Genomic DNA, 18,121 nt, shown 5'->3' on the forward strand with positions numbered 1-18,121 from the left:
AAACAGAACAGTAAAAAAACCATATTGTGGTACAGTTGGTGGTCAAAAAGGGTTCATTGTTGACTAAATACATGTAGGAATACATACACTAGTGGTACAAACGTAATAATTTCCAATTATCTAAGAAATACGGTTATTTTAACCAGGTGGCCGTCTTGCCCCATACGAGTGGCACTCTTGCCCCATAGCCCAAAAAACAACGTCTTTTTGGACCCTTTTTAAAACGCTTCAAAAACAATTTTGTTTCCACGTTTTTCAAGCGAAACTCATTTATAAGTGAGGAAATAGATGTAAAATGGTTATGAGATTTAAATCGGCTTTTGAAAAACACGTTTTAGTGAGTTATAACTTGACATGATTAAGGTGGCACACTTGCCCCAAGTTCCGCTAAAGTAGGTAATACAGCTGTAGCTGAGGCTGGATAACCTACGGCTTGTAACATCTCGTACTGCTCGTTAACTCGTGAGGCGAGCATTTATGTACAGGTCAAAGAAATTGCCTCATCACTCAGAAAGAAAGAACTCATCACTCCAACTCATACGTTATCCAAATCATATCACATAGATCACATCACCCAGCGTTGAACGGCGTTAGACCTAATTGAAACGAATGTTTTCTCCACATAACGTAATCCTTTCTTCGCACATGCGAAAACGGAGATGACGGTGATCTCCAGCCTGCAGCAGCCTCCGGAGGACATCATCATCACCGTAGGAGGTACAGTGGTGCCGTTCTCGCGTAACCTCAAATACCTCGGGGTACGCTTACATTACAACCTGTCGTGGGTTCCTCATGTGAAGGCGGTTATTCAGAAGGCAACGCAGATAGTACAGGCGGTCACACGATTGATGCCGAACCACCGAGGACCAAAGACGTCACGATGCCGCTTGCTTGCAGCGGTCGCCGACTCGACAATGCGATACGCTGCACCCGTCTGGCACGGAGCCTTGACTAACCGAGAGTGCCGAAGTCTGCTAAAGCGCGTGCAGCGAAAGGCAGCGATCCGCGTGGCTCGAACGTTCCGGACGGTAAGGTATGAGACCGCCGTGCTGCTCGCGGGACTGGTGCCAATCTGCAGAGCCGTAGCGGAGGACACCCGAGTTCACAGCAGACGCGGGACCGGTGTAAGTAGCAGCGAGCTCCGAAAAGAGGAGCGAGAGCGGACTATTGAAGAGTGGCAGACGACTTGGGATGCAGATGCCGCAGCAGACAACGCCAGCAGATATGTGGGCTCACCGCGGAATTCCGGACGTGGGAGCCTGGCAGTTGCGGAATCACGGAGAGGTGACGTTTCATTTGTCTCAGGTGTTGTCAGGACACGGATTTTTCCGCGAATACCTGAACAAAATGAGATTCACCTCGTCTCCGGCCTGCCCTCGTTGCCCTGGTGTAGTCCAGGGAGTAGAACATGTAATGTTCGAATGCCCTCGCTTTACTGAGGTGAGGAGTGAGCTATTGGATGGAGTTTTGCCAGAAACGTTGGAGGCGCACATGCTTCAATCACCCACCAACTGGAGCAACGTGTGCGAGGCCGCCAAGCGCATAACCTCAAAACTCCAACGCTGCTGGGACGAGGAACGCGCCATTCTCGCCGCACAGGCCATGCTGGAGGAACCCGCCAATCGGCTCGATCCAGAAGCAGTCCGGTGTACCCGGAATGACCTTCGAAATGTAGCGAGAAGGACGCAGACTGTGCGTCAAAGGGAGGAGCAGCGTGGCGAACGGCCGTCGATGCCTTCATCGTCACCACGAACGTCGGAGCGCCGGGCGAATATCCGCGCTCGGATGGCAAGACTTCGGCAGCGACATCGCCAGCATCAACAGGATGAGCGACGAGGAGTTGAAGGAGGTGATATAGAGAGAGGGGAGTCTGTCTATCCTGAGCTGGCCAGCTCTCCCTACAACCGGCAAGGCGGTTTGACCTCGGCAGAGAAGACGGCGGCGGTGGAGGCGGACGTGGCCTCCAGCTAGTCAGCCAAAAAATCACACGAAAGCACGCGAAGGAATGCCAAAATTGGTGCGAAATTGCCCCACACAAGGGCAGAGAGTGGAAATTACCAGCGAGACCAAGGAGGATAAAGGATGCGCTCCTAAGAGCTATAACATCCCCTCCCCCTAGACCCCTCGCGGGGCGTAGAGGCAGGAAGAGGGTTAGGGAATTTTTAAATATTATAAATTTACTGAAATAAACTAACCCGATTGTTAAAAAAAAGCCTGTAGCTTCGACCCGCCGCCGCTAGATGGCGTACGCGTTCACAAAAATTACACTCAGGAGTACGATCAATGTAGCCCGGCCTTTACAGTACTACATGTTCGAAGAATCACCGCCTTTTGAATCCTGGGTTATTATTATTATTATTATTATTATTATTATTATTATTATTATTATTATTATCATTATTATTATTATTATTATTATTATTATTATTATTATTATTATTATTATTATTATTATTATTATTATTATTAATATTATTATTATTATTATTATTATTATTATTATTATTATTATTATTATTATTATTATTATTATTATTATTATTATTATTATTATTATTATTATCATTATTATAATTATTACTATTATTATTATTATTATTATTATTATTATTATTATTATTATTATTATTATTATTATTATTATTATTATTATTATTATTATTATTATTATTATTATTATTATTATTATTATTATTATTATTATTATTTTTATTATTATTATTATTATTATTATTATTGTTATTATTAATAATATTTTTATTGTTATTATTAATAATATTATTATTATTGTTATTATTAATATAAGTATTATTATCATTACTATTATTATTATAATTATTATTGTTATTGTTATTGTTAATATTATTATTATTAATGTTATTATTATTATTATGGCGACCGTAGCTATTGCCTAACTCATTACAGCGGGTATGGATGTAGATGTGAGTGGATCGAACGATTTACTTACACAATCCATAAAAAATTTGGAGTTGAATATGAGTGTATGGATATCGAGTGCCTTGGAAAAGGGAATCGAGACTCTAAAAACTGAGCTCTGCGCACAAGTGGAACGCAAATTGGAGCAAACATTGCGTGAAAGCTTGAGTGCGGTAGAATGCTCAAATAAGGCAAAGGGGCTAAAGAGTAGAGAAGGCCCTACAAGTTTTGCTTGCACACAACTTGGATGCAAGTGAGCAAAAAGTACGGCAGGTGTCGGCCATCTTTTTTTTTGTTCGGGCATGATTTTTGTGCTATGCGCATAGCATAGCCATCGGCGCCTAAGGGTTTGAAGCGGTTGAAATATTTCGCATAAATTTTCATGAATTTTTTCACATTTGAAAAAAAATCATCATTATGGCGTTTAAATCGTATTCGGTTGCAGACTTTCCCAATGTGTTGATGCTTTTGTCTTTCCTACTGAGAGTTAGATATTAGAGAAAATAACTGAAAATAGATAGGAATATCTTTTTCTTCGCTTAAGCGGTATTTATTTATTATGTTTAAAAACGAACGTTCGGGTACGGGCCCGGATAATCGCGCCAACTGAATTGGTTGATCTGTGATACCACTGTGCGAATTGACAGCATAGCACCATTGTTGTTTATAAAATCGTTTGCTGTGTAAACATTGCAAATTATCAAATTCAGAAGCGCTTTATACATTATAAACTAAGTTATATAATGCCCTATTTGATTGCATCTGGTAAAATATTCCTCGTTTACTTGCAGATAATTACGTACTCCCAAATTAAACACCCGATCGTCAATTTATTATAAAAGTTGAGGCTGATCATCTAAATCAAGTTTGTTCAGAACTGAAGCGGTTGAACTAATCCCGAAAATGACTGTATCAATGTATCAATGTAATCACAATTCGTGATACCTTCATTCAACTTTATGGTGACAAATAGTCATTCCTCTTAATAATCGCATAAAAACGCTTGCGGCTACAACATTTTCTACAACAAACCTTACACGCCACACAAAGTGAGACACTTGAGTGACGATAAGTACCGTGGTTAATTTTTCGCTATCAAGCAATAATTTACCTTTGTTCTTTTTAGGATGTAGGTGTGAATATACATTGCTGTGTGACAAGTGGTTTTTTTTTTAACTTGGACGATTGTATTGGTAAAGCAAAACTCTTTTCAAAAAAACATGGAAACAGGCCAAACACGAAAATATTTATACATGGTCCATAATGCAAACTGGATGGGTGGATACTTACGAATCAAATTGGTCATAAAGGCTATATATAACAAATAGCGCTATATGAATATGTCACAGTTTTTCTTATCTTGGCTCACAGCAGCTGATTATAAAGATTCGTCATCCTTATTTTAACTGCCCGGTAGATTAAGATGGTGATCCAATGGAGCGTTTGGTCTCAAAGCAGTTTTTACAAACGCCGAATACGTAGCGTTCGATCACTTAATCCGCATAACCGATATAGCGGAATTTGGGGCAAGTGTGCCATACGGGGCAAGAGTGCCACCTAGCATTTTTCCTTAAAAACTTTAGTTTAATGATCAATTGTGTATACAGTTGGTTCCTTTCCAATGACTAGGTATACTGAGCCGAATTTCATATAGATCAATCGATATTTCCCATTGTTTTGAACTGATTTATATGGAGTTTCAAAATTGAGCAGAATATTATAATTTTTTAATCCAACCAAATAAGCTCTCAAAAATCATGCGAACAATCAACCGAGAAAATATTTACACCACCGTATAGCTGAGAAGACGTGAAATTTTTTGTGGGGTTAGTTGAAAAAAACTTTCTTTTTGTCACTGAAAAATTCAATTTCAAAAAAGTTACAACTTTTGGGGCAAGTGTGCCATCTCTGTTTGGGGCAAGTGTGCCACCATCTTTCATAGGCGCGAGCTGTCAAAAATGTAAACATTGTTGTAGCGTGCTGCGGAATGGTGCGCTATTGTGAGCGGATTCCACGCCAGAAAAACAGAACAGTAAAAAAACCATATTGTGGTACAGTTGGTGGTCAAAAAGGGTTCATTGTTGACTAAATACATGTAGGAATACATACACTAGTGGTACAAACGTAATAATTTCCAATTATCTAAGAAATACGGTTATTTTAACCAGGTGGCCGTCTTGCCCCATACGAGTGGCACTCTTGCCCCATAGCCCAAAAAACAACGTCTTTTTGGACCCTTTTTAAAACGCTTCAAAAACAATTTTGTTTCCACGTTTTTCAAGCGAAACTCATTTATAAGTGAGGAAATAGATGTAAAATGGTTATGAGATTTAAATCGGCTTTTGAAAAACACGTTTTAGTGAGTTATAACTTGACATGATTAAGGTGGCACACTTGCCCCAAGTTCCGCTAAAGTAGGTAATACAGCTGTAGCTGAGGCTGGATAACCTACGGCTTGTAACATCTCGTACTGCTCGTTAACTCGTGAGGCGAGCATTTATGTACAGGTCAAAGAAATTGCCTCATCACTCAGAAAGAAAGAACTCATCACTCCAACTCATACGTTATCCAAATCATATCACATAGATCACATCACCCAGCGTTGAACGGCGTTAGACCTAATTGAAACGAATGTTTTCTCCACATAACGTAATCCTTTCTTCGCACATGCGAAAACGGAGATGACGGTGATCTCCAGCCTGCAGCAGCCTCCGGAGGACATCATCATCACCGTAGGAGGTACAGTGGTGCCGTTCTCGCGTAACCTCAAATACCTCGGGGTACGCTTACACTACAACCTGTCGTGGGTTCCTCATGTGAAGGCGGTTATTCAGAAGGCAACGCAGATAGTACAGGCGGTCACACGATTGATGCCGAACCACCGAGGACCAAAGACGTCACGATGCCGCTTGCTTGCAGCGGTCGCCGACTCGACAATGCGATACGCTGCACCCGTCTGGCACGGAGCCTTGACTAACCGAGAGTGCCGAAGTCTGCTAAAGCGCGTGCAGCGAAAGGCAGCGATCCGCGTGGCTCGAACGTTCCGGACGGTAAGGTATGAGACCGCCGTGCTGCTCGCGGGACTGGTGCCAATCTGCAGAGCCGTAGCGGAGGACACCCGAGTTCACAGCAGACGCGGGACCGGTGTAAGTAGCAGCGAGCTCCGAAAAGAGGAGCGAGAGCGGACTATTGAAGAGTGGCAGACGACTTGGGATGCAGATGCCGCAGCAGACAACGCCAGCAGATATGTGGGCTCACCGCGGAATTCCGGACGTGGGAGCCTGGCAGTTGCGGAATCACGGAGAGGTGACGTTTCATTTGTCTCAGGTGTTGTCAGGACACGGATTTTTCCGCGAATACCTGAACAAAATGAGATTCACCTCGTCTCCGGCCTGCCCTCGTTGCCCTGGTGTAGTCCAGGGAGTAGAACATGTAATGTTCGAATGCCCTCGCTTTACTGAGGTGAGGAGTGAGCTATTGGATGGAGTTTTGCCAGAAACGTTGGAGGCGCACATGCTTCAATCACCCACCAACTGGAGCAACGTGTGCGAGGCCGCCAAGCGCATAACCTCAAAACTCCAACGCTGCTGGGACGAGGAACGCGCCATTCTCGCCGCACAGGCCATGCTGGAGGAACCCGCCAATCGGCTCGATCCAGAAGCAGTCCGGTGTACCCGGAATGACCTTCGAAATGTAGCGAGAAGGACGCAGACTGTGCGTCAAAGGGAGGAGCAGCGTGGCGAACGGCCGTCGATGCCTTCATCGTCACCACGAACGTCGGAGCGCCGGGCGAATATCCGCGCTCGGATGGCAAGACTTCGGCAGCGACATCGCCAGCATCAACAGGATGAGCGACGAGGAGTTGAAGGAGGTGATATAGAGAGAGGGGAGTCTGTCTATCCTGAGCTGGCCAGCTCTCCCTACAACCGGCAAGGCGGTTTGACCTCGGCAGAGAAGACGGCGGCGGTGGAGGCGGACGTGGCCTCCAGCTAGTCAGCCAAAAAATCACACGAAAGCACGCGAAGGAATGCCAAAATTGGTGCGAAATTGCCCCACACAAGGGCAGAGAGTGGAAATTACCAGCGAGACCAAGGAGGATAAAGGATGCGCTCCTAAGAGCTATAACATCCCCTCCCCCTAGACCCCTCGCGGGGCGTAGAGGCAGGAAGAGGGTTAGGGAATTTTTAAATATTATAAATTTACTGAAATAAACTAACCCGATTGTTAAAAAAAAGCCTGTAGCTTCGACCCGCCGCCGCTAGATGGCGTACGCGTTCACAAAAATTACACTCAGGAGTACGATCAATGTAGCCCGGCCTTTACAGTACTACATGTTCGAAGAATCACCGCCTTTTGAATCCTGGGTTATTATTATTATTATTATTATTATTATTATTATTATTATTATTATTATTATTATCATTATTATTATTATTATTATTATTATTATTATTATTATTATTATTATTATTATTATTATTATTATTATTATTATTAATATTATTATTATTATTATTATTATTATTATTATTATTATTATTATTATTAGGCTAAAGAGTAGAGAAGGCCCTACAAGTTTTGCTTGCACACAACTTGGATGCAAGTGAGCAAAAAGTACGGCAGGTGTCGGCCATCTTTTTTTTTGTTCGGGCATGATTTTTGTGCTATGCGCATAGCATAGCCATCGGCGCCTAAGGGTTTGAAGCGGTTGAAATATTTCGCATAAATTTTCATGAAATTTTTCACATTTGAAAAAAAATCATCATTATGGCGTTTAAATCGTATTCGGTTGCAGACTTTCCCAATGTGTTGATGCTTTTGTCTTTCCTACTGAGAGTTAGATATTAGAGAAAATAACTGAAAATAGATAGGAATATCTTTTTCTTCGCTTAAGCGGTATTTATTTATTATGTTTAAAAACGAACGTTCGGGTACGGGCCCGGATAATCGCGCCAACTGAATTGGTTGATCTGTGATACCACTGTGCGAATTGACAGCATAGCACCATTGTTGTTTATAAAATCGTTTGCTGTGTAAACATTGCAAATTATCAAATTCAGAAGCGCTTTATACATTATAAACTAAGTTATATAATGCCCTATTTGATTGCATCTGGTAAAATATTCCTCGTTTACTTGCAGATAATTACGTACTCCCAAATTAAACACCCGATCGTCAATTTATTATAAAAGTTGAGGCTGATCATCTAAATCAAGTTTGTTCAGAACTGAAGCGGTTGAACTAATCCCGAAAATGACTGTATCAATGTATCAATGTAATCACAATTCGTGATACCTTCATTCAACTTTATGGTGACAAATAGTCATTCCTCTTAATAATCGCATAAAAACGCTTGCGGCTACAACATTTTCTACAACAAACCTTACACGCCACACAAAGTGAGACACTTGAGTGACGATAAGTACCGTGGTTAATTTTTCGCTATCAAGCAATAATTTACCTTTGTTCTTTTTAGGATGTAGGTGTGAATATACATTGCTGTGTGACAAGTGGTTTTTTTTTTAACTTGGACGATTGTATTGGTAAAGCAAAACTCTTTTCAAAAAAACATGGAAACAGGCCAAACACGAAAATATTTATACATGGTCCATAATGCAAACTGGATGGGTGGATACTTACGAATCAAATTGGTCATAAAGGCTATATATAACAAATAGCGCTATATGAATATGTCACAGTTTTTCTTATCTTGGCTCACAGCAGCTGATTATAAAGATTCGTCATCCTTATTTTAACTGCCCGGTAGATTAAGATGGTGATCCAATGGAGCGTTTGGTCTCAAAGCAGTTTTTACAAACGCCGAATACGTAGCGTTCGATCACTTAATCCGCATAACCGATATAGCGGAATTTGGGGCAAGTGTGCCATACGGGGCAAGAGTGCCACCTAGCATTTTTCCTTAAAAACTTTAGTTTAATGATCAATTGTGTATACAGTTGGTTCCTTTCCAATGACTAGGTATACTGAGCCGAATTTCATATAGATCAATCGATATTTCCCATTGTTTTGAACTGATTTATATGGAGTTTCAAAATTGAGCAGAATATTATAATTTTTTAATCCAACCAAATAAGCTCTCAAAAATCATGCGAACAATCAACCGAGAAAATATTTACACCACCGTATAGCTGAGAAGACGTGAAATTTTTTGTGGGGTTAGTTGAAAAAAACTTTCTTTTTGTCACTGAAAAATTCAATTTCAAAAAAGTTACAACTTTTGGGGCAAGTGTGCCATCTCTGTTTGGGGCAAGTGTGCCACCATCTTTCATAGGCGCGAGCTGTCAAAAATGTAAACATTGTTGTAGCGTGCTGCGGAATGGTGCGCTATTGTGAGCGGATTCCACGCCAGAAAAACAGAACAGTAAAAAAACCATATTGTGGTACAGTTGGTGGTCAAAAAGGGTTCATTGTTGACTAAATACATGTAGGAATACATACACTAGTGGTACAAACGTAATAATTTCCAATTATCTAAGAAATACGGTTATTTTAACCAGGTGGCCGTCTTGCCCCATACGAGTGGCACTCTTGCCCCATAGCCCAAAAAACAACGTCTTTTTGGACCCTTTTTAAAACGCTTCAAAAACAATTTTGTTTCCACGTTTTTCAAGCGAAACTCATTTATAAGTGAGGAAATAGATGTAAAATGGTTATGAGATTTAAATCGGCTTTTGAAAAACACGTTTTAGTGAGTTATAACTTGACATGATTAAGGTGGCACACTTGCCCCAAGTTCCGCTAAAGTAGGTAATACAGCTGTAGCTGAGGCTGGATAACCTACGGCTTGTAACATCTCGTACTGCTCGTTAACTCGTGAGGCGAGCATTTATGTACAGGTCAAAGAAATTGCCTCATCACTCAGAAAGAAAGAACTCATCACTCCAACTCATACGTTATCCAAATCATATCACATAGATCACATCACCCAGCGTTGAACGGCGTTAGACCTAATTGAAACGAATGTTTTCTCCACATAACGTAATCCTTTCTTCGCACATGCGAAAACGGAGATGACGGTGATCTCCAGCCTGCAGCAGCCTCCGGAGGACATCATCATCACCGTAGGAGGTACAGTGGTGCCGTTCTCGCGTAACCTCAAATACCTCGGGGTACGCTTACACTACAACCTGTCGTGGGTTCCTCATGTGAAGGCGGTTATTCAGAAGGCAACGCAGATAGTACAGGCGGTCACACGATTGATGCCGAACCACCGAGGACCAAAGACGTCACGATGCCGCTTGCTTGCAGCGGTCGCCGACTCGACAATGCGATACGCTGCACCCGTCTGGCACGGAGCCTTGACTAACCGAGAGTGCCGAAGTCTGCTAAAGCGCGTGCAGCGAAAGGCAGCGATCCGCGTGGCTCGAACGTTCCGGACGGTAAGGTATGAGACCGCCGTGCTGCTCGCGGGACTGGTGCCAATCTGCAGAGCCGTAGCGGAGGACACCCGAGTTCACAGCAGACGCGGGACCGGTGTAAGTAGCAGCGAGCTCCGAAAAGAGGAGCGAGAGCGGACTATTGAAGAGTGGCAGACGACTTGGGATGCAGATGCCGCAGCAGACAACGCCAGCAGATATGTGGGCTCACCGCGGAATTCCGGACGTGGGAGCCTGGCAGTTGCGGAATCACGGAGAGGTGACGTTTCATTTGTCTCAGGTGTTGTCAGGACACGGATTTTTCCGCGAATACCTGAACAAAATGAGATTCACCTCGTCTCCGGCCTGCCCTCGTTGCCCTGGTGTAGTCCAGGGAGTAGAACATGTAATGTTCGAATGCCCTCGCTTTACTGAGGTGAGGAGTGAGCTATTGGATGGAGTTTTGCCAGAAACGTTGGAGGCGCACATGCTTCAATCACCCACCAACTGGAGCAACGTGTGCGAGGCCGCCAAGCGCATAACCTCAAAACTCCAACGCTGCTGGGACGAGGAACGCGCCATTCTCGCCGCACAGGCCATGCTGGAGGAACCCGCCAATCGGCTCGATCCAGAAGCAGTCCGGTGTACCCGGAATGACCTTCGAAATGTAGCGAGAAGGACGCAGACTGTGCGTCAAAGGGAGGAGCAGCGTGGCGAACGGCCGTCGATGCCTTCATCGTCACCACGAACGTCGGAGCGCCGGGCGAATATCCGCGCTCGGATGGCAAGACTTCGGCAGCGACATCGCCAGCATCAACAGGATGAGCGACGAGGAGTTGAAGGAGGTGATATAGAGAGAGGGGAGTCTGTCTATCCTGAGCTGGCCAGCTCTCCCTACAACCGGCAAGGCGGTTTGACCTCGGCAGAGAAGACGGCGGCGGTGGAGGCGGACGTGGCCTCCAGCTAGTCAGCCAAAAAATCACACGAAAGCACGCGAAGGAATGCCAAAATTGGTGCGAAATTGCCCCACACAAGGGCAGAGAGTGGAAATTACCAGCGAGACCAAGGAGGATAAAGGATGCGCTCCTAAGAGCTATAACATCCCCTCCCCCTAGACCCCTCGCGGGGCGTAGAGGCAGGAAGAGGGTTAGGGAATTTTTAAATATTATAAATTTACTGAAATAAACTAACCCGATTGTTAAAAAAAAGCCTGTAGCTTCGACCCGCCGCCGCTAGATGGCGTACGCGTTCACAAAAATTACACTCAGGAGTACGATCAATGTAGCCCGGCCTTTACAGTACTACATGTTCGAAGAATCACCGCCTTTTGAATCCTGGGTTATTATTATTATTATTATTATTATTATTATTATTATTATTATTATTATTATTATTATCATTATTATTATTATTATTATTATTATTATTATTATTATTATTATTATTATTATTATTATTAATATTATTATTATTATTATTATTATTATTATTATTATTATTATTATTATTATTATTATTATTATTATTATTATTATTATTATTATTATTATTATTATTATTATTATTATTATTATCATTATTATAATTATTACTATTATTATTATTATTATTATTATTATTATTATTATTATTATTATTATTATTATTATTATTATTATTATTATTATTATTATTATTATTATTATTATTATTATTATTATTATTATTATTATTATTATTATTTTTATTATTATTATTATTATTATTATTATTGTTATTATTAATAATATTATTATTGTTATTATTAATAATATTATTATTATTGTTATTATTAATATTAGTATTATTATCATTACTATTATTATTATAATTATTATTGTTATTGTTATTGTTAATATTATTATTATTAATGTTATTATTATTATTATGGCGACCGTAGCTATTGCCTAACTCATTACAGCGGGTATGGATGTAGATGTGAGTGGATCGAACGATTTACTTACACAATCCATAAAAAATTTGGAGTTGAATATGAGTGTATGGATATCGAGTGCCTTGGAAAAGGGAATCGAGACTCTAAAAACTGAGCTCTGCGCACAAGTGGAACGCAAATTGGAGCAAACATTGCGTGAAAGCTTGAGTGCGGTAGAATGCTCAAATAAGGCAAAGGGGCTAAAGAGTAGAGAAGGCCCTACAAGTTTTGCTTGCACACAACTTGGATGCAAGTGAGCAAAAAGTACGGCAGGTGTCGGCCATCTTTTTTTTTGTTCGGGCATGATTTTTGTGCTATGCGCATAGCATAGCCATCGGCGCCTAAGGGTTTGAAGCGGTTGAAATATTTCGCATAAATTTTCATGAAATTTTTCACATTTGAAAAAAAATCATCATTATGGCGTTTAAATCGTATTCGGTTGCAGACTTTCCCAATGTGTTGATGCTTTTGTCTTTCCTACTGAGAGTTAGATATTAGAGAAAATAACTGAAAATAGATAGGAATATCTTTTTCTTCGCTTAAGCGGTATTTATTTATTATGTTTAAAAACGAACGTTCGGGTACGGGCCCGGATAATCGCGCCAACTGAATTGGTTGATCTGTGATACCACTGTGCGAATTGACAGCATAGCACCATTGTTGTTTATAAAATCGTTTGCTGTGTAAACATTGCAAATTATCAAATTCAGAAGCGCTTTATACATTATAAACTAAGTTATATAATGCCCTATTTGATTGCATCTGGTAAAATATTCCTCGTTTACTTGCAGATAATTACGTACTCCCAAATTAAACACCCGATCGTCAATTTATTATAAAAGTTGAGGCTGATCATCTAAATCAAGTTTGTTCAGAACTGAAGCGGTTGAACTAATCCCGAAAATGACTGTATCAATGTATCAATGTAATCACAATTCGTGATACCTTCATTCAACTTTATGGTGACAAATAGTCATTCCTCTTAATAATCGCATAAAAACGCTTGCGGCTACAACATTTTCTACAACAAACCTTACACGCCACACAAAGTGAGACACTTGAGTGACGATAAGTACCGTGGTTAATTTTTCGCTATCAAGCAATAATTTACCTTTGTTCTTTTTAGGATGTAGGTGTGAATATACATTGCTGTGTGACAAGTGGTTTTTTTTTTTTAACTTGGACGATTGTATTGGTAAAGCAAAACTCTTTTCAAAAAAACATGGAAACAGGCCAAACACGAAAATATTTATACATGGTCCATAATGCAAACTGGATGGGTGGATACTTACGAATCAAATTGGTCATAAAGGCTATATATAACAAATAGCGCTATATGAATATGTCACAGTTTTTCTTATCTTGGCTCACAGCAGCTGATTATAAAGATTCGTCATCCTTATTTTAACTGCCCGGTAGATTAAGATGGTGATCCAATGGAGCGTTTGGTCTCAAAGCAGTTTTTACAAACGCCGAATACGTAGCGTTCGATCACTTAATCCGCATAACCGATATAGCGGAATTTGGGGCAAGTGTGCCATACGGGGCAAGAGTGCCACCTAGCATTTTTCCTTAAAAACTTTAGTTTAATGATCAATTGTGTATACAGTTGGTTCCTTTCCAATGACTAGGTATACTGAGCCGAATTTCATATAGATCAATCGATATTTCCCATTGTTTTGAACTGATTTATATTGAGTTTCAAAATTGAGCAGAATATTATAATTTTTTAATCCAACCAAATAAGCTCTCAAAAATCATGCGAACAATCAACCGAGAAAATATTTACACCACCGTATAGCTGAGAAGACGTGAAATTTTTTGTGGGGTTAGTTGAAAAAAACTTTCTTTTTGTCACTGAAAAATTCAATTTCAAAAAAGTTACAACTTTTGGGGCAAGTGTGCCATCTCTGTTTGGGGCAAGTGTGCCACCATCTTTCATAGGCGCGAGCTGTCAAAAATGTAAACATTGTTGTAGCGTGCTGCGGAATGGTGCGCTATTGTGAGCGGATTCCACGCCAGAAAAACAGAACAGTAAAAAAACCATATTGTGGTACAGTTGATGGTCAAAAGGGTTCATTGTTGACTAAATACATGTAGGAATACATACACTAGTGGTACAAACGTAATAATTTCCAATTATCTAAGAAATACGGTTATTTTAACCAGGTGGCCTTCTTGCCCCATACGAGTGGCACTCTTGCCCCATAGCCCAAAAAACAACGTCTTTTTGGACCCTTTTTAAAACGCTTCAAAAACAATTTTGTTTCCACGTTTTTCAAGCGAAACTCATTTATAAGTGAGGAAATAGATGTAAAATGGTTATGAGATTTAAATCGGCTTTTGAAAAACACGTTTTAGTGAGTTATAACTTGACATGATTAAGGTGGCACACTTGCCCCAAGTTCCGCTAAAATAGGTAATACAGCTGTAGCTGAGGCTGGATAACCTACGGCTTGTAACATCTCGTACTGCTCGTTAACTCGTGAGGCGAGCATTTATGTACAGGTCAAAGAAATTGCCTCATCACTCAGAAAGAAAGAACTCATCACTCCAACTCATACGTTATCCAAATCATATCACATAGATCACATCACCCAGCGTTGAACGGCGTTAGACCTAATTGAAACGAATGTTTTCTCCACATAACGTAATCCTTTCTTGTGTAAGGAGTGCAACTCAGAAGACTGCTTGATGCTGTTTTCAAATTGGGGTCAAAAACTGATCCATTGTGTTTTCTAAAAGGTGTTACGTATGTTCTTTAGAACCACCTTTGATTTGTTAGCGCAAAAGAAATTGCGTCGCTTCTTTCCATCGAGGATAATCATATGCATAAATCCAACGCTTCCGACGGCTCCGACGGCTCCGGACAATTCCGACGGCTCCGTCGGCTGCAACGGCTCCAACGGCTCCGAAGGCTCCGGACGGCTCCGGACGGCGCCGACGGCTCCGACAGCTCCGGACGGCTCCGAATGCTCCAGCTGTCGACTAGTGGCTCCAGACGGCTCCGACGGCTCCGGGCGGAATCGACGGTTTGAATTATTCGAAATCGGAGCCGGAGTAGCAATGCTCGGAAGCGATTCCGAGCCGTGGGTGCGATTCCGGTGACCCATCATGTGAAATTTGCGTATGTTTTTCCTCGATAGCTAGATGTCCGAACATTTCGAAGTCTCTACGCATGACATAAAAAAATAATTTAACTGCGAATGTATCGTCCAAGGCGCTCGCGAGAGACGTTTCACTGTCCTGTGCAGTACTACTCAGGAGGCTCGAGATGCTAAAATTATATTTACGAATGTTGTCACAATAATGAAAAGAATGAATTAATGTATATTTTCTTAAAAATGTAATGTTTTATATTTTATGCTTATTTTTTTTAAATATTTTATGATTAGCAAATGACGATCAAAACAGCATGTATGTACATATTCGTAGAAAACTTTTATTGTTTACAAAATGTGCAAAGTACGTTGAAAATTACAACGTTATTATTAAAATAAAATACGTCAATTAATGAATAAATACATATATAAATCCATCACTCAATCCAAAACTCGAACTGCCTGAGAGCGAGAGAACAGTACGATGTGTAGTTCGTGTATAATTCGCCAATAAAAAGTAAAACGTTTTATGTTCTATTATTTAATCTGTTTTTTTTTTTTTTACAAAGTTATTATCTATTAAGTTACACATTACATTCAGTTCGGATTGTTGATCTCGTTGTTGTATTGTGGACTCGAATGACCTTCTAATTGTTTTCCTCTAAAGCCGGGATTCCTCTCCCTACCTACCGGTACCGAGACGGCGGGCACTCATGCTCGTCAGCCGATGAGAGATTTCTCTCTCGGAAAGCGCACCAAAGCGGAACAGCGGAATAACGCATCCAACACAACTGTAGCAGGTGGAAATCTTAAGGACGAATTTCGGATTAAAAAAAAAATAAAAATTACCACGCAGTGTCTGCAGACATTTTTTTCAAATCACGTCACGTTCGAACCATCGATCGCACTTTTATTATCTAATAGTAATGTCACGGTCGTGGGGTTGAGGCAGATTCTGTTTCCGAGTTGCGCGATTGGGCGCCCATCGGCGTCAGCAGATTGGTCGGTGGAGGGTGGATCATTCGACGGGCATGGCGTTGGGTGACCGATCGTGTCGTTGACGGTGCCGTGCTGTTAGCTCAACGCGAGCCCCAGATGTTGAACCTTACGCTGTGCTGTAACTGTGCTGATCGTGCAATCGGGCTGTGGGTTCACAGCTTTGTTCTTCGGGCAGCATACCACCGATGATTCGTACGACGCGTGCTGACATTTGTCGCAACAATAGAAATAGGTCGCTGGGGCCTGGTAGAAGAAATAATATGGCACGTTAATGGTTAGAATTACTAATCATGTGCTATGAAGGACTCACCATATTTACGATGTTACGATTCCGATACCGCAGTAGAGGAAGAAAACGATGAGCAGCTTAGATGAAGTATCTGTAAGCAATATAAAAGAAAATGTGTCATATATTGTGACTACAAGAGCAATTGTTTTTCTTATTTTTAGTATTAACCACGTACCGTTTGCCACTCACTCCGCACGCCGCATACATCATATAAAACCGTCCTTGGTGAGAGTGTCGACAGGACATGGTTCTGAGATGGATTGGTGGTTCGATGTCGCACATAAAAGTTACTGAAAAAAATAGTTACAATAATTAGTTTGTTACAAAATGGAACGTAAGTATTATTGTAACCTACCTTTGTTTTGCTGCAAGCAAAACTATAAATGTATCCGTTGATCGACAGCAAAACGGTGATCTGAAACGACAAACAAAAAACACAACACCCCCGCCCCAGTTGGTATACAATTGTTGCACATTTTGTGCAACAGTTGTAATCCAGCCAGCACCACGTGGAGGTTGGGGTCGGAGTTCTGAAAATGTGTGAGCATGATTATTTTAATCGTGCTTAAAACACTTCTCAGCATTTGCTAGCCACCTTGAATGATAAAATGTGATTAAAATAGTCGTAAAAAAATAAATGGATCTTGGTCCCTATGCTGGTCCTAAGCTGGGCCTACTCAGCTTTTAAGGCGAGCAGAATGCTTTCAAAAACATTCGTACTACACCGTTTGAACTCGTACTCTCTGATGTACGAGATCAACGTCTTCTTGTTTGTTCCCTTGCTCCTCAAAAATGGCTTAATTTTACCCCATAAATTTTCTATCGTCTGTGTATGAATTTCCCTATCTTCTGGATTTAAAAAGCTAACTGAATGATTTACCTTTTTATGCACGTATCCATAATCCTCGAGAGTGTCGTATGCTCTCCAACAATCGGTCATGATTGTGGTGCCCCAATCAACACTCTCGAGGATTAGGTCGTGCAAATTTTCCCTAGTTCTCCTACCGACTATCTCTAAGAAAATTTCCTTATTTTCCCTACAAATACCCCCTACCAACCATAGCTCCCCAGTCCTTGGCAATCGGCCTCGGTTGTACTTACGTTTTACGATGAGGGACTCGTCGATCTCCACCGTTAGTCCTGGGCCTCCTATCAGCCGCCTATTCTCCTCAACATACGCACTACATTTTTCCCTAAGCAGCTTAAACCATTCGTTAACCGTTTTGCGGCTAACACCTGACTCGGCCCTAGTACGCTTCACGTGCGAGTTTTGCGACCACTCGAAGGTAATGCGGAGAAGTTGTGCAAGCGACAATCTCGAGTTTTGGAACACACTACCCTTTCGGATAGAGCATTCCGAACCTTCACAATTGTCGTTTGCACAAATCCATTTGTACGCATTTCTTCTTTGCGTACCTCGCAAAACCATCGAGTGGTGGCACTTCTCACATTCCTGTTCTGTCCTTAA

At 41.2% G+C, this 18,121-nt stretch overlaps 4 long non-coding RNA genes across 4 annotated transcripts; 3 read left to right on the forward strand and 1 right to left on the reverse strand.

The window, feature by feature from the left end:
* Nucleotides 1-3,344: 3,344 nt before the first annotated feature.
* LOC133393802 (uncharacterized) lies at nucleotides 3,345-4,276 on the forward strand. The gene is made up of 2 exons (XR_009766403.1): nucleotides 3,345-3,986; nucleotides 4,064-4,276. It is a non-coding gene; the product is annotated as an uncharacterized LOC133393802 (long non-coding RNA).
* Nucleotides 4,277-7,491: 3,215 nt separating this feature from the next.
* On the forward strand, nucleotides 7,492-8,626 carry LOC133393764 (uncharacterized). The gene is made up of 2 exons (XR_009766370.1): nucleotides 7,492-8,336; nucleotides 8,414-8,626. It is a non-coding gene; the product is annotated as an uncharacterized LOC133393764 (long non-coding RNA).
* Nucleotides 8,627-12,466: 3,840 nt separating this feature from the next.
* On the forward strand, nucleotides 12,467-15,792 carry LOC133392726 (uncharacterized). Its single transcript, XR_009765778.1, has 3 exons — nucleotides 12,467-13,313; nucleotides 13,391-13,796; nucleotides 14,684-15,792. It is a non-coding gene; the product is annotated as an uncharacterized LOC133392726 (long non-coding RNA).
* Nucleotides 15,793-15,877: 85 nt separating this feature from the next.
* Nucleotides 15,878-17,454, reverse strand: LOC133392730 (uncharacterized). Its single transcript, XR_009765779.1, has 4 exons — nucleotides 17,009-17,454; nucleotides 16,829-16,943; nucleotides 16,675-16,744; nucleotides 15,878-16,607 (listed from the first exon to the last, which is right to left on the reverse strand). It is a non-coding gene; the product is annotated as an uncharacterized LOC133392730 (long non-coding RNA).
* Nucleotides 17,455-18,121: the final 667 nt, after the last annotated feature.

Source organism: Anopheles gambiae, chromosome X (assembly GCF_943734735.2).
Source record: "Anopheles gambiae chromosome X, idAnoGambNW_F1_1, whole genome shotgun sequence".
Classification (NCBI taxonomy): Eukaryota; Metazoa; Arthropoda; class Insecta; order Diptera; family Culicidae; genus Anopheles; species Anopheles gambiae.